Source organism: Pinus tabuliformis, chromosome Q (assembly GCF_031772625.1).
Source record: "Pinus tabuliformis cultivar Carrire ecotype Pingquan chromosome Q, CPIR1, whole genome shotgun sequence".
NCBI lineage: Eukaryota > Viridiplantae > Streptophyta > Pinopsida > Pinales > Pinaceae > Pinus > Pinus tabuliformis.
This window is the reverse complement of record NC_142296.1, coordinates 1343434936-1343452122: the sequence shown is the minus strand read 5'-3', so window position 1 is coordinate 1343452122 and position 17187 is coordinate 1343434936. Positions and strand designations below refer to the sequence as shown.

The window sequence follows — 17187 nt, the reverse complement described above, 5'->3', positions numbered from 1 at the left end:
ATCAAGTATTTCTTTCTTCAACTCTACTCTAGTGGATGCTTTAGCTTGCTCTTCTCCCTGCTTGGCTACTTGCAATTCCTTAGCAGTGTGCTCATTCTCAACTATCAATAATCTCACACTTGAGTTGGTGGCTTCGGCATATTCCTTTGTAGCATTGGCAAATGCAGCTGGATTTTTGTGCACATCAGACACAATCACTTGTTCTTGAAAATGTGAAGCATATACACGGAAATCCAGAGTGGAAATTCTGCATGACTACACAACTTTGTGTTATGACTCGTTAAAGGATATGTTGTGCACATATTCTTCTGGATTGTCCTCAAGGATTTCAGTCTCCTTGATCACTTGGGACTTGCTCTACTCCTAGATGTGGTGAAGTCGGTGGAGTGACCTCTTGGTCCTTGGGCATGAGGTCTATATCCTAATCTTTCTCTGGCTTAACCACATTCGTGTCCATATGCTCCAACATCTATTCAATCTACTGAGCAAGGTCCTTCTCCTATGACTGCTCACCCTGTTTTCTATCGTCCATCTATGATGAGTCAATAATCTGTATTTTTCCAGTTTCATCAATGTGTGCACCTTGTGATTCCTGCTGCTCCTCTTCCTTCTGTGCTTCCTTCTCCCTTCTGTGTAGCTCTTGTTCTTCCCTTAGTTGTTACTTCACCTCCTGCAACTCCTTCTCTACCTCCTCCATTTTCTTCTTCTCCCTTTTTCTTTGCGCAATCTTTCTATTGTGTTGTTGCTTCTTTGCCTCAATCTCCAAAGCTACTCTCAATACGAGTGGGTCTGCTTTGAACTTGTAGCTTTTCTCCACCTCTGCACTGTTAGCAACCTTTATCTTACCTTTTTCATGCAAAGGTTTGTTGCCCTTTCCTACTACTGATGTTGTTACTCTCTGAAATAATGTTGCGTTGTGAAATTCTAACCATTCTACAACCACTCTAACTGGTTCATTGAGCCTTGAGGAGTTATAGCAGTATCTACATCCATCTTCCTCAACCCAATGACATGCCTCGTGGATCCAAGGATGATACACTCTCACACAATGGTCTTCCACTAAGCGATGCGAGTCATATGGATTGAAACCTCATGAATTCCTCTGTCTCAGCCACGACATGCTTGAGATTCTGGATCTCATACAACTTGATCCGCAAAGGAAGAGCGGGCCAAGGTGCCTTCTTCTTCTTATGCAATCTCGCTAACAACCTTGTCAAGATGTGGTATGCAACCTCTTACATGACAAGCTTGTTCATGGAAAACTTTGGTAACTCATGCGAAAACTTCTCCACATTGTGAATCTGATTAAGGTGCCAAGGGGTGAGGCATACTAATCTGCTATGTTAACCAATGGCTCCATCGTTGTTTGTGACATGCAAGGTGGATCCTACTCAAATATCATCTTGTACACCGGGGTGATGAAGTGGTATGATAGTTAATAATATTATAACTCCACGGAAGTTGCACTCGGAGAACAACCTCTAATAGATGTGCACAGACGTTTCTGAAGGTGTCCATACCAATCCCAAGCTAGGGAGCTGCTGATGGGCACAAATTGCATCAAGAATGTAGGCAAACATGAATAGCTTTCCTTGATGACCCTTGCATGGATGTCTGGCATCTGTTACTTGCTCCTTCAGCTAGAGAACCAACATGTCAGACCAATTGAAAGGTTTTCCTTGATTCGCCAGCTGATCCAACACAATCACCCAACTTTGCGGGAACGTCTCTGTACTCTCCTAGCCATATAAGTGACATGCAAAGATGACCAAGAACTGATAATCCTTTTGTAGTATATTTGTCTTGTATGCCTGGTTGGGTGTTGTCCTCCACTTAGATGGATCTCTCACCTAGCTCTTCAAGATGTCTCTTGTGTTTGCATTGATGTTGGGATTGGTGAACGTGCATCCATTGCGTTCACCAGCTGTGACAAGTGATACATCTCCTGAAATTTCTCTGCCCTAAAGCAAGCAAGTTATGTTCCAATGACACTTCTTAACACTATTGTCTCTGGATCAGTATACGATACAATCCAGTGAATCATGTCCATGAATGGAAACGCGGGATACCTACATGAAACCTAGTACAAGTGAGACTTGTGTATGTTGACATAGACTCTGCAGTCCTCCAGATTCTCCTCAAAGGTGCCTGAAAATATGTCAGTGATTTCCTTACATTTGATCTTGATATCCTTTTCTATGAACAACTTAGTGTCTTCATAGATGGGAAAGCTCATAGACACTTGCTCGACCACATCTCCAATTGCGCTCTCAATGGTGTCCTATGACCCTGCTCTCTTGGAAGCCATTATACCTAAATTGCTGACAGACTGATGAATACCTTTGATACCCGAAGATAGAGAAACACTCATGGCAAGAAAAATGTTAATTAAAAATCAAAAGAAACTTGAGGACTGACATGCAACACACTTGGGTAACTGACTGGAAAATTTACACAATTTTCTCTAGGAGGCTAAGAGACTAACTACGAGAACTGAGCAGAGCATAGTCCAACTTGGATTGTTGAGGACTGGAATTGCACAATGTGTAGTTTCAGTCAGCATGACTGCAACCCGGGAAAATTTCATTGCGTAATTCTGGGGGCTAACTGAGGCACTGCCTCTCAGAATTGGGCAGAGAACATCCTAGGAGGCTAGTGTGAGGCAGGTTCTATGCAATTCCTGGGAGCAAGGTAAGGCATTCCATCCCATAAATATGTAGTGCAACACCGACAAGGCAAGTTCCGGGCTAATGTTTCTCAGACTGCCGACGAGTGACTAAAAACAGTAAGGACTGAATGCATGTACGAAGATGGATATAGGCATGAGTGGATGAAAATGCATGCAATAAGTACGTGCAGGATTTAATAAGATGGGAAAACAATGAAGTGTGTGAAGCAAGTTGCTGCAACAACGACCATGAGTGTAGAAACAGTGTCATGCATGCGACGATAAGGAAATGCAATGAAAAACTTGAAATGATGCTTCTACAAGCTAACATGCATTAAAACAATATAAATCATTCAAAAAAACTAAGAAAACAACACTCACACAAACCGAAATACAGAAAGCGATAGAAAAGGAACAAAAGACATGAAAAGCGGACTTACCTAGAAAAAGTTGTGATAAGTCTCTTGAATGTTCCTAGATGCATTAGGATGCGAGAGCTCCAAGATCGTAGTGAAGAATGAGCTCTAAAGTGTTGAATAAATAGTTTTGACAAGATCGGGGCTTATGACATGCATGCCACAAATATAGGAAAAAGCGAGACTTGGCAAGAGGTTTCTATAATAACTTTTCCATGTAACTCCCAATTGCTAAATATAGATCCGTAAAAGGTAGGGATTCCTTTTTTCTTTTTTTTTTTCTTATTTTTTAGGAAAATGTTGCCCATGCATGCAAGGAAAAATTGCCAAATCATGGAGGGAACTGGTGAACCTATGAGCACATGCAATAGACAACAAGCCTTGGGATGATTTCTACGTGATTTTTGGGCTAAGTGGCTCTTGTTGCCCCTCAAGCTCTGCGCAATTTCTGGACTGAAGCCAAGGCTACCATCCAGAACTGCGAAAATTCTTAGAGCAAGCCTAGTGATGGGCTGCTCTACGCAAATTCTGAGAGCAAGCCAAGTGATGGGCTTCTCTATGAAATTTTCAAGAGGAAGGAATCTTGCATGCTCTGTAAAATTTTGGAGAGGAGCTGGCGGCCATGATGCACTGCATAATTATGGAGAGCAAGGTTGGTTGCCCTTAATTTCTACACAATTCTCCAAGTCAACACAAGAATCAATTGAAGACCATGTCATGGGAGGTCATCTTGCAAGTGAAAGGCAAACAAGTTAGTGAACACAAGCTCATAAGCCAAAGAAACTCAAGTGAAAGCATATGTACTTGGGTAATGCAAGACATGCTGCTAAGGATGGTTAGTAGGGAGGCTCCAAAATGAAGCTAGGGAAAAATTTTGGAGGATGGTTGAGGCTGCTACAACATTGGAGACACACTAGTAGAACTCCATCTCTCTGAATGGACCTTGTTTCATGAAAAGCAAGTCTAACTCCTCCAGAAGTATTGTTCGATTCTTTGATCATCATCATTTCCACACTAGCTTGAGTGAAAGATGTAGCACCTCCCATTTTCTTGATCGGTCAGCACACATTCCAAGACAAGTCAACTTAGTTGTTTCGATTGGGGATGAGGGGTATATTCGTGCACAAGTAATATGACTTTTAGAGTTTAAGTTTCATCTCTGGTGTTGCTCTACCACCAGTAGGCCTGGATAGTACCTCGGCGGAGTCACGCAGGAACAAAAGCAGCGCTCCACTGCTAGCAAGTCTATTTAGTACCCTGGCAGAGTCACTCAGGAACACAAGCATCGCTCCAATGCTAGCAAGTTTGTTCAGTACCCCGACAAAGTCACGTAGGAACACAAGCATCACTCCACTACTAGCGAGTCTGTTCAGTACCCTGACTAAGTTACTTGCTTCACCTCTCTGTGCAGGAAGCCTTTCTCTTCTTTCACCTTGTTCATTTTATTCATTTTTTTCATATTTTCGTTTTTTTCATTTTTTCATAGAACTGTGCATAGGCACTTATTTATTTGAGAGGTGGAAGAGGGATCCTAACTTATTGAGAACAGAAAAGGTTGTTCCTTTGGAGAAGTATGTTATATATACCTCTAACATACTTGTTAAGGTTTTCCCCCTCACCTTACTCTACTTGACTAAGCTGACAAGGGTTAACCCGAAAACAACCAACTAGAGTAGGTGGTACTAGTTAGAGCGCAAGTGTTGTCTTTTCACCAAGATTCACTTCGAACATAATGTATTTTCCATTATTGTATCATTGATTGAAGATAAAATTTTCTACATAATGATATAGGACAACAAATAACCAAGTGTTGATAGTTGTACAAGTCCTCTTATACTTTACCCTGCTTGTCTTAAGAGTCGCACACGATTTCATGCGAAACTAACCTACAGACATAAAAAAGAAAACAAAACAATAAAGCAAAGAGCAGAAGAAAAGGCGAAAACAAAGAAAGTAAGCAAAGCAAACAATCAAACAAACAAAAAAGAAAGCAAACATGCATGCAAGCAACCAAGACATAAAGAAACACTACTCCTACTCCTAAGCTAATGGTGCATGGGTCTGATCATGTGAAGTGATATTTCCAATGCAGCCACCGGCGCATTGGCTGACCCACATTGGTGAAGGCATGGTTCGCGAAAAGGATAGTCAAGCGAACTAGTAAACATGAAGGATATAACAATGAATACCAAGACACTCTGAGTTTAAATGCGTCCAAAGAAAATAAAAGAGTGAAATCACAAGACAAGCACTCTGTGGACTTAACATGGTGCTGGGACACATTGCATGTAAATGATAAGAATAAGCACTCTCTTTACTCTGACAGACAAGAAAACATGAGAAAGAGAGACAAATTATTCCTTGCAAGTATTCTTGTTGTGTATGATTCCTCCAATGCATGAGTGATGGGATCATGTGATTCAGGTGGGGGAAGCGAAATTTGTGTATTGGATTGATCTTCAATTCATACATGTGAGTGATGCAGAGCCTTGGGTGGCTCAAAAATTTCCTGACAAAAATTAAAGTAACCTGAGGATAGCGAGGGCTTGGCATAACCATCAGCTTGGGCTGAAGTGCCTCGGCAGCCTGTGGGGTTTTGAATTCATCGACAGATAGATCATCATAAACAGGTGGCTTTGAAATATCAACAATGATTGAATCAATATCATGGTCGAATATAGGAGTAAAGAGATCATGATAGTTACGATTAGAAAAATCGATGAGTTCATCGACATCCTCATGGTCTGATGAATCATATAGAGTGGTAGAGGAGAAGAAATAATGTTCACCCTCTACATTTCCCAAAAAAGTAGATGAAATGTTGAGGGGATTCTCAATGAAATATTTTTCCTCTCCACTGTCAAATGATACACTGACATTAGGTGTGTCCTACAAATGATCGAAAGTAGATGCATCCGTGGATGGATTTAAAGGAAAATTAGAGATAGAAGAATCACCAAAGATGTCACAAAAAAGCAGAGGAGGCACAGAAAGAAGGAGTTCATCCTTCACCGTGGGTTCATGCTCAGATTCCTATTCATATTCATCGTAAATGATAGCGCGGGTTGGTTATGCAACACAAACTCTGTTGATAGCTTGATCCTCATTCACAACAAGTGTAGAGTCCAGAATGGAAGAACACAAGAAACTACAATCTTGAGGATCAGCAGAACGCGAGGACAGAGGTTGAGGTAACAAGTGCATATGACAAATCATGGGCTTCCCAACCAAATATGCGCAAAAAATGAGAGTAATGAGGGTGGGAGGATGTGACAGTTGAATAGACTTGTGTGCATGCTCTCCCACATCACTCTACGTGGGTGTAGTTGTTTGATTAGAGGAAGGTAGACAGTCACTTGTGACAACAATTGTGTCCACCTATGATTGGGTAGCTCCATCACCGAAGTATGTTGAGCGGGGTTTGAGCTTTTTCCTCACTTTTGGACAGAGAAATTTGATGCATACATACTCATACCTATCCATAAGATATTGGAATTTCATCTGACTTTACAGAGCTTCAAAAGAGAGAAGATGGAAGCGCTCCAAAAATTCCATTAGAGATTTATGTGGGGCCTTCCATTGTTGTAACATTTTCTTATCAAGTGCTTCAGGATCGAAATGGTGAAAAACATATTCTATTAGATCATTGAACTATTTGAATGAGTGCATGCAATTAGGAGGCAATGTGTGACACCATACCAATGGGTATTCACTATGTGTGTGTACGAGCAACATACAAACCTCTATCTCATTAAAACCTTCCACATTCTCCATGAGTGCATGGAATTCATCTAAGTGCTCAAGCGAGGCCACTTCACCTTCACCATCATACATGATTTCTGACAAGTCATCAAAGAAATCCCTCTCAACTTCAAAGGTATGTATGTTGGACAAACATTTTGGAGTGTTAACTATAAAAAATCCATGATAGATGTATGAATATTGAAAATAGATTGTGACAACTCATGGAAAGTGCATGAAATGGTCTAACACACAAAATGGGAGAAAAGTGCGTCCCTCAGAAGCTTGTGATAACACGTAGCTTGAAAGGGAAAACATGAGATGAAAGACATCACGAGATGGAAAGTAGGATAGCCAAAAATCCAAAGTGATGAGTTATACCAACAACACGCTTCAATAAGAATCATACAAACACATACAAAATAGTCCATACATAGATGCGTAAATTACAACTACATACATTGTTAGATTAACCAGGATAACCGAACTACAATAACAATATATGCATGAAACGTGTTGGCTCTATTATATTAAAAGAGTTAAAGATCCAATCATACATACAACCTTGACAACCACTATCCCCATAGTGGAATGTTACAGTCACTATCACCTACTCCTCCAAAGAGATGTACTCGCTCTGCATTGTGGAGAAGCCAATGCTCATTACAATACACTCCAACCCTTCCCTATGTTATACCTCTCAAAAGATTTGCTCCCAAAATCCTTCACAATGAGTTATGAAGTTCTATATATAACAAAGGGTGGGGTAACCCTTGATATTCCCCTTTGTGACTCTTCAACTACCCTCATGACTCTTTAACTTACACATGACTATTTACATTCTACTATTTACACTTGGTCTTTCACTTTACAACATGTTTACAATACAATCTGTACATGTACCCATGTGAGACAAAAATGGGCTTAAGTAATCCATACAATACATCACTGAGACTCAGACAACTATGGGAAGACTAACTCATCGGCATCCTCTTAGTGATCGACGGTGGCGAACTAATGCCAAAATTGGTAGTCTACTATGATGTCCGCGTACTCCGTGGTGACATCCTTATGAAAGTGAACTATTGCCTTCGTTGCATCTGAGTACACTTATTTGGAACCTCTTTCCAACTCGTCCTATATCATGTGCATCATGGTCATGAGTGCATCTGGACCAGTGACATACTAGTGCATAATGTCTGTGCTCATCTACAAATCTGTGATGGTGGTTATGCGCATCAATTTCTTGAAGTACATGTCCATCTCCAGTCATAATTGGTTCTTTTCTTTCATCTCAGTGACTATGCCAATGGATGGGATCACATGCATTTGCACAATGACATCCATGCTCCTGAACACGCATGCATGTGAAGCTTGCAAGCTGGTGACAAGTTGTGAGAGTTTCGCATAGTTCTGGATTTGACTCCGAATGCATGCCTTCAACTCCAGTGCCTTTGGATTCATCATATTTGGAAGGTACAACAAGGCTCCTTTGTACCTCATTGTCCATATTTGCATGTGATTGATAGCAGTGTGTATTCCTGTCAAGATGCGTGCTCTCTTAGCACAGCGCTGCTACAAACCATTAATATGGACAACTGACTTATGTACGGTGAAGAACCTGAACTACAGCTTCTGCATGATTTCCTTGAGAGACGATACTTCATTAAGTATTGCTTTCTTCAACTCTGCTCTGGCGGATGTTATAGCTTTCTCTTCTCCCTACTTGGCCGCTTGCAATTCCTTAGCCATGCGCTCATTCGCAACTATGAAGAATCTCACACTTGAGTTGGTGGCTTCGGCATATGCCTTTGTAGCATCATCCAATGTAGTTAGATGTTTGCGCACATTGAAAACAATCACTCGTTCTTGAAAATATGGAAGATATACATGGACATCCATAGTGGGCACACTGCGCGGATTCACAACTCTATGTTGTCACTTGTCAAAGGATATGTTGTGCACATCTGCATCCAGATTGTCCTCAAGGATTTCAGTGTCTCCTTGATCACTAAAGACTTTATCTACTCCCAGCTCTGGTGAAGTTGGTGAAGTGACCTCTTGGTCCTTGGGCATGAGGTATGTATCTTGATCTTTCTCTGGTTGTTCCACATCCATGTCCATCTGCTCCAACATCTATTCAATCTCCTGAGAAAAGTCCTGATCTTGCGAATGCTCACCCTATTTTCTATCTACCAGCTTTGATGAGTCAATAACCTGTATTTGCACAATTTCATCAATGTTTGCATGCTACACTTCCTTCTCCCTTCTATGCAGCTCTTGTTCTTCCCTTAGTTGTTGCTTCGTGTCCTACAAGTCCTTCTCTCCTTCCTCTAATTTCTGTTTCACCCTCTGCCTTTGCACAATCCTTATGTTGTGTTGTCACTTCTTTGCCTCAATCTCCAAAGCTTCTCTCAATATGAGTGGGTCTACTTGGAACTTGCATCTTCTCTCCACCTCTGCGCTGTTGGAAAAATTCCTTTTTCCTTTGTCATGCGCAGGTCTATTACCCCTATTGTTGTTGATGTTGCTCCTCTCTGAGACGTTGCTGCCTTGTGCACTGCTAACCATTCTACAACGACTTTGACTGGTTCATTGAGCCTTGAGGAGTTATATCAATATCTCCATGGGTCTTCCTTAGGCCAATGACATGCCCTGTGGATCCAAGGATGATACATTGCCACACAATGGTCTTCCACTAAGCGATGCGAGTCATATGGATTGAAACTTCTAGTGCCAAAGGTGAACCTCTTGAATTCCTCTCTCTCGGCCTCAACATGCTTGATATTCTGGATCTCATACAATCCAATCCGCAAAGGAAGAGCGTGACAAGGTGCCTTCTTCTTCCTGTGCAGTCTCGCTGGCAACCCTGTCAAGATGTGGTATGCAACCTCTTTCATAACCAGCTTGTCCATGGAAAACTTTGGTAACACATGAAAAGCCTTCTTTATGTTGTACATCCGAATAAATGTGCCAAGGGGTGAGGCATACCAATTTTCTATGTTAACCAATTCCTCTGTCGTTGACTATGACATGCAAGGTAGATCCTGCTCAAAGATCATCTTGTACACCAAGGTGACAATGTGGTCTGATAGTTGTAGTATAACTCCACGGAAGTTTTACTTGGATACCAACCTGCAATAGATGTGCACAGAGGTTTCTGAAGGTGTCCATGCCCAACCCAAGCCAAGGAACTATTGACAGGCATAGATTGCATCAAGAATGTAGGTGGACTTGAATAGCTTTTCTTGCTGACCCTTGGACGGATGCCAGGCATCTGTTATTTTCCCCTTTAGGTGGAGAGCCAACATTTTGGACCAATTGAAAGGTTTTCCTTCGTTCACCAACTGATCCAACACAATAACCCAACTTTGCGGGAAGGTCTCGGTACTCTCCTAGCCATATAAGTGACATGCAAAGATGACCAAGAACTGATAAGTCTTCTGCAATATCTTTGTCTTGTATACCTGGTTGGGTGTTGTCTTGAACTTAGATGGCTCTCTCACCCAACTCTTCAATATGTCTCTTGAGTTTTCACTATTGTTGGGATTGGTTAAGGGTGTATCCATTGTGTTCACTGACTGTAGCAAGTGATACATCTCCTAAAATTTATCTGCCCTGAAGGTAGCAAGTTATGCTCGACTGACACTACTCTAAACCATTGTTTCTGGATCAGTATGCGAGATGGTCCAGTGGATCATGTCTGTGCATGGAAAATCGAGATACCTACATGCAACTCGGTACAAGCCAGACTTTTGTATATTGACATAGACTCTGCGTTCCTCCAGATTCTCCTCAAAAGAACCTGAAAATATGTCATTAATGTCCTGCCATTTTATCTTGATATCCTTGGCTATGAAAAACTTATTCTCTTCATAAATGGGTAAGCTCATAACACTTGCTCGACCACATCTTCAGTTGCGCTCTCAATGGTGTCCTTTGATCCTGCTCTCTTGAAGGCCATTGTACCTGTAGTGCTGAGAGAATGATGAACACCTGTGATACCTGGAGATAGATCAACACTCATGGAAATAAAAATTTCAGTTAAAAACCAAAAGCAACTTGAGGACTGACATGCAACACACCTAGGTGACTGACTGGGAATTTGTGCAATTTTCTCTAGGAGGCTGACTACTAGAACTAGGCGGAGCACAGTCCAGACCACCAATGAGATGATTGACTATTGAAACAATACATAGCATAGTCCAAATTGGCTTACTGAGGACTGGAACTGGGCAATGCGCAATTTCAGTCATCATGGCTGCAACCTGGGAAAATTGCATTGCAATTTCAGGGGCCAACTGAGGCACTGCCTCTCAGAATTGTGCAGAGCACATCCTGGGTGGCTAGTGTGAGGCAATTTGTGTACAATTCCTTGGAGAAACGCAAGGCCTTCCATCCCATAAATGTGCAGTGCAAGCCAGGCAAGGCAAGATCCGGGCTAAGGCAGCTCAAACCTGCTGATGGGCGACTGAAAACAGTAAGTACTGAATGCATGTGCAAAGCCGGGTGCAGACACGAGTGAATGAAGATACATGCAATCAGTAAGTGTAGGATTCAGTAATATGGGAAAACAGTGAAGTGTGTGAAGCAAGTTGCAAGACAACACAAGAAATGGTTGAAGAACAAGTCAGCACAAGAGCTAGTTGAAGACCAAGCCACAAGAGGTCAGCTTGCGGGAGAAAGGGAAACAAGTTAGCGAACACAAGATGATAAGACAAAGAAACTCAGCTGAAAGCATATGTACCTGGGCAATGCAATACATGCTACTAAGGATGGTTGGTAGGGAGGCTCCAAAACAAAGCTAAGGTGAAATTTTGGAGGATGGTTGTACCTACTACAATAGGTTCCAAGGCCGAAACATATATTCCACTAAACCCTAATGTGCTAGGATTCCAATGTGGAAACATAACAAACCCTATATTACTAAAATTCAAAGGTTTCGGCATTTCATACCTTATCACTCAATACTAACAAGTTAGGATTTCTCGATCACATCAAAATAAAAAACATGACTTCATCAATAAGACTTCAACTGGAATTTCAAAATATCCCTAATCAGCTTAGGGTTTCATACATTTACAACAAGATACCCTCCAATTATGGTTTTCCAGAACCTTTCTATGGTTTTAGCAAATGAGATAAGAGTGGGGTGGGTAGATTTATCAAAAGATGAATCACCCGAACAAGAATTACTATGATTAAATACTGCTAGTCAAGGTTAGTAATATATTATCCAATGAGTAATCCTTTCAATCAATTAATTCAAAGCATACCTTTGTTTCTTAATTAAAATTGTCTTGAGAGATCCTTCTTCTTGCAAATATTTGAGATTTGTTGGGAGTTTCCTCCAAAGCTTGAGGGAAACCTACAAACTTAAAGAAATACAAAAAAAAAATGTATTTTCCAAAGATATGTTAAAAACCTATAAATTGTAAAACATATAAAACAAGTTATGTAAAGAAAAGGACTTAATAATGCAAGTCCCTAATTTAAGATTCTTCGAGCTTGACTTTCCTTGAGTCTCCTTCAACAAGTTTGGCTTGTTCTCTTTCTCTCTTCTTATTCCTTGGATTCTCAAGACAGTCGCTTTTGTAGTGACCCTTTTTATGACATTGATAACACTCTATCTTATACATGTCAACTTTCTTCCTTGGTCCCTTTGATATCTTTCCTTTATGATGAGCAACATAAGCATTTGATACTTCTTCGAGATTGGGAGCCATAGAGATCCTTAATTATTCTTGACTACATGTGGCCCACAATTCTTCAAAGGTGGGAGCTACTCTCCAACTATTGAGACCTGAAGAAAATGCACTCCAACAGGGTGGCAATCCTAATATATAAGTGATCACCAATTCTTTGTCTAGAATAATCTCATCAATGGCCAGAAGATCATCCTTGAGTATAGATATTTTCTCAAAGAAGGTTGCCACAGTATCTTCCTTTGTCATCTTTGTATTCCTAAGCTCATTCTTCAAATTTGATACTTGACCAATGTTATTAATAGTGAACATATTCGACAATGCTTCATACATATCCTGAGCATGATTGATGTTAGCTATGAATGGGACAAGATAATCTTTTATCCCTTCTACCATTAGAGTCATAACCACCAATTCTAGATCCTTGAATTTCACTTTTTCGCCATCACCGGCTTCTTTGGTAGGCTTCTTTACATTTCCTTTTACCATATATAATACCTTGTTCTCCTCGAGGATTAGGTCAATCCTCTTCTTCCAGGATTTGAAGTTAGATGCTCCTTCAAGCTTGTTCTCACCCTTGATAGAGTTTGACATCTTCCTTGAATATGATAGATTCCTTTCCTAAGATAGTGCCTATGAATAGATCTTCCTTTTTCTTCTTTCGTCAACATTTCTCTCATACCATGTTGGAAAATCAGAAAGGCAATAAATATTTTCTCGATCTTGATAATTACTTTTGATGTTTCTTATTATTACTATTCTTTATATCTTCTTTCTTTAGTTCATCAAGAAATTACCAAAAGAAATAATACATAAAACAATAGACACAAGATGTAGGCACACTTTAGGGAAAAATCCCCCTCGCGGGGAAAACCCAGTCAAAGTAATTCTTCCTTTCAATAGTATTATTTGAGATTCTTCACCCTAGACCTTGACTAGATCTTCCCTCCACACCAGGCTAGCCTCCATAAGATTGACCTCTTCCCAGAAACTTCGACTATGAAGCAACTTGTAGCAACCAACAGCTTTCGGTAGTAGTCCAACTTGGAATACTTTGTTGTCCCAATCTAGAGCACAAAACAGAGTGATACCACCACCAAAATTTTGATTTTTCTCTTCTCCTTAGATTCCTCTAAACTTGCATTCACTTTGGCTTCCCAGCAACAGACTTTCCCAGCTATCCACTTCGCACTTTTTCCCAACAACAGGATTTTCTCACTTATGTCCAGTAGATGAGAAGATGAGAAGTGATGCTCCAAATGAATTCAATATCCTTCCTTTTATAGGCTTCTTGTGGGGTTGAATAGGGTCTTAGGATGACTTGATATTCCCTTAGTCTAAAATGTTGTGGAGGTTGCATAATTCATATTTGTCTCAATACTAAACCTTTTTACATGATTCAAAAACCCAAGAAGGGTCTATTTAAATGTACAATAACTATATAGACTCAGAATAAATCCTAGAAGTCCTCAATGGGGACTTTGACCTAAAAAATGTTGACCCATGCATAAAACCCAAGCTTTAATAAGTCACATTAATAATAATAAAAATTCTTTTATTTATTCTTTTGACAAGTACATTACATAATGAGTCAAGTACATTATTGAAGACCTAACATAGTTACTTTTTCCAAAAAAAATTGAGTATATGCTTGGCATGTTTTAAATGTAGCTCATATGGCTCATGCATGTATTTGGAAATTTTGCCTACTGCATATGAGAAATATGGATGAGAGTAATTGAGATAGAGGAGACTCCCCATAAGCTATCTATACATTGTGAAATCAGCTAATGATGTATCCTTTCCATCCTCAAGTTGTGCTCCTAATGAGAAAGATGTGGTTGTTGGCTTACATTCGATCATGTGAAAGCGAAAAGATATATCTTACATGATCAGACTAAGAATTTTGATCCTTAAATCATTGTTCTTGATTTCTAGTCTAAGAAAGAAGTGTAGTATAGCCATATCTCTCATGGAAAAATCATCATGCAAAGTAGTTTTGACTGCAAAAATTTCTAAGGATGAACTGCCCGGGATTAGTAGATCATCTACAAATTTTCATAGCATATAAGAATTTAGATTTAATTTACATTAAATGAAATGTATAGAGAGTAAATAGGAATCCATTTTATCATAGCATTCTCTAGGTGCTTTTTTAAGACCATAAAGAGACTTCTTAAGTCATCAAACTAAAGATGAATTCTTTACTTTCCCTTGTGTCTACTCCATGTAAATTTCCTATTTGAGATCATCGTGAAGAAATGAATTCCTCACATCCATGTGGTGAACCTCCCACTTTCTTGCTACTTCAATGAAAATAATTAACCAAATAGAGTCAATTTTGGCCATTGGAGCAAATGTTTCATCATAATCAATGCCATCAATTGGGTGAAAGCCTTTCGCTATAAATTTTTCTTTTTATATGCTCACAAGTCCATTTGTTTCTTTATTTTTCCAATAGACTCACTTGCATTTGACCTACTTATGATTTGAAGGAACAAGAACAAGGTCCCAAGTTTGGTTCTTAATGAGGGAGTTGTACTCCTCATCCATAACTACTTCCCAAAAATGATTCCATATATCTTTTGCATATGTTTGATGGTTCAATGCTAGAACAGTGTAGAATTCATCTGAATAATTGGTTATGTAGTTGTGGGTGCAGGAGGTGCTTCTTCAAATTGAGATTTTGTGGTAGGATAAAACAAGAGATCACTCATGAGGGACCAATTTTTTGTCGAAAGTGGTTCAAAATATTAATCTTCATATGCATACCCATGATATTCTAAATCAACTGCAAAACTCATATCTAATATATGATATGAATGACATGATGCATCATATTTTAGATATGCTACATGAGGGAGCATAAAAAAAAATTCATGTTGTTCCTCAGATTCATGTAGGGGACTTTCTTCAAAGTAGATAATCCTATCAATGAAGAGATTTTTTTTGAAAGAACCAATAGCCTATATTCCTATACACCATCTAGATTTCAAAAAATGATATATTCTTTTCTTTGAGATTCTAAATCCTTCCTCTTTTTTGGGAATAATACCTTTTCTTTGAGATTCTAAATCCTTCCTTCTTTTCTTGCAAATTATTTTGAAGCGAACATGCTTCACAAACCCCATTAGAAAATTCTATGGCAGGTAGGCCTTTGACCATCCCCTATTTGCTAAGTTGTTGCACGTATCTAAAATTTAAGTGTCCAAACCATTCTTGGAAAATTATTTTTTGATAATTTTCATGCATCAGTAGAAATTTAGAATCTAATTGAGGAACACATTTATAAAAATTGTATAGATGACATTAATGATTTACCTTACCAATGCAATTTTAGAGCTATCTTTCCTGTCATATATGATCACCAAATATAGGGTGAATTGAAATCTATTTTCGGTGATGTTATGTGTCATTTGACACATGAAGATAATATTTACTGAAAGCTTCAGAATATGCAAGACATTCTTGAAACTTCCATCTCCAAGATCTATCCTCTCTTGTTAAGTTACCTCTATTGGAGAAACATTTCCCATGAGAATAGGAGGATGACCTTATGGTTTTAAATATGAGAGAGTATCTTTTGTGGCTACCATGTGATGTGAATCTCAATAATCCATGATCCATGGATCAAGAGAAGAATTAATAGGAATTAATTCATTCCTTGTTGTTTCAAGTTCCCTTTCTCCCTACTTTTTGGCACTCTCTAGAATGTAGTCACCAAGGTTGTTTTGTCATAAAGTTTGTGCCATGAGATCAATTGTCTTCATCATGCATGATGATTTTGGATGGTAACAACATTTGAAATAGCTACATTTTTATTTCCCCTTATTTCCCTTCTTCTCCTTCAATCTAGTAGATTTATCTAAAGGTTTGGGATTTCTACTATTTATTAGATCTAGTTCTCTTACCTTCCCTCTACCTTTCAATTTCCATTTAGATTTCAAGATAAATTTACCCCTTTCATGCACATATAGTGCATGGGATTTGGAACTTTTCAGTGTTCCCATCTTAATGAGCTTATCCTGCTCATGTATTAGGGACTCAACAAAAGTATTGAGTATGGGAATCTTCAAGGTTTCTCCTATTGGAAGCTTGAATGTGGTAAAAGTGGAGACATATATAGCATAATCTAGACCCAATTTTAACAATATGACAATAACTAATTGGATTTATTTCTTGGATTTGTTGACTCAACATTCTTTCAACTAGAGTAACAAGGCCTTGAATCCCGTGAAGAAGTTTTGAATTCTTTTGAAATTGTTTGAATCTAATGAGTTGAGCTCATTTTCACTGGTGTGACCCCACATATCATCCTTCTTTTGAAAGAGTGTCTCCAAAGTGGTCCAAACATGATTTTGGCATGGTGCACGCTTTGACAAGAAATAATAATTATGGAGAAATTGAGAAGCAGAGGAGACCAAAGGTCTCATCCATGTGGCTGAAATTTTTGGATTTTTCAACCACAAAATTTTTTTTAATATATGTTTACATGACTATCCAGTGCATGCCTCTACTTTTGAAGTGAGGTAGAATCTTCCGCTTCCACTCGAAGTAGTTATATTGTGTGATAATTCTGGTAGGTAGAAAGTCCATTATTTTTTATAGCTCCAATATTCAGTATTGGAAAATAGATTGTTTACAACATTAACTACAA

At 39.2% G+C, this 17187-nt stretch overlaps 1 pseudogene; it reads left to right on the top strand.

Moving 5' to 3' along the window:
* LOC149224837 (C4-beta,C20-epoxidase-like) overlaps nucleotides 1-17187 on the top strand; it is a 68643-nt pseudogene that overhangs the window by 38617 nt on the left and 12839 nt on the right.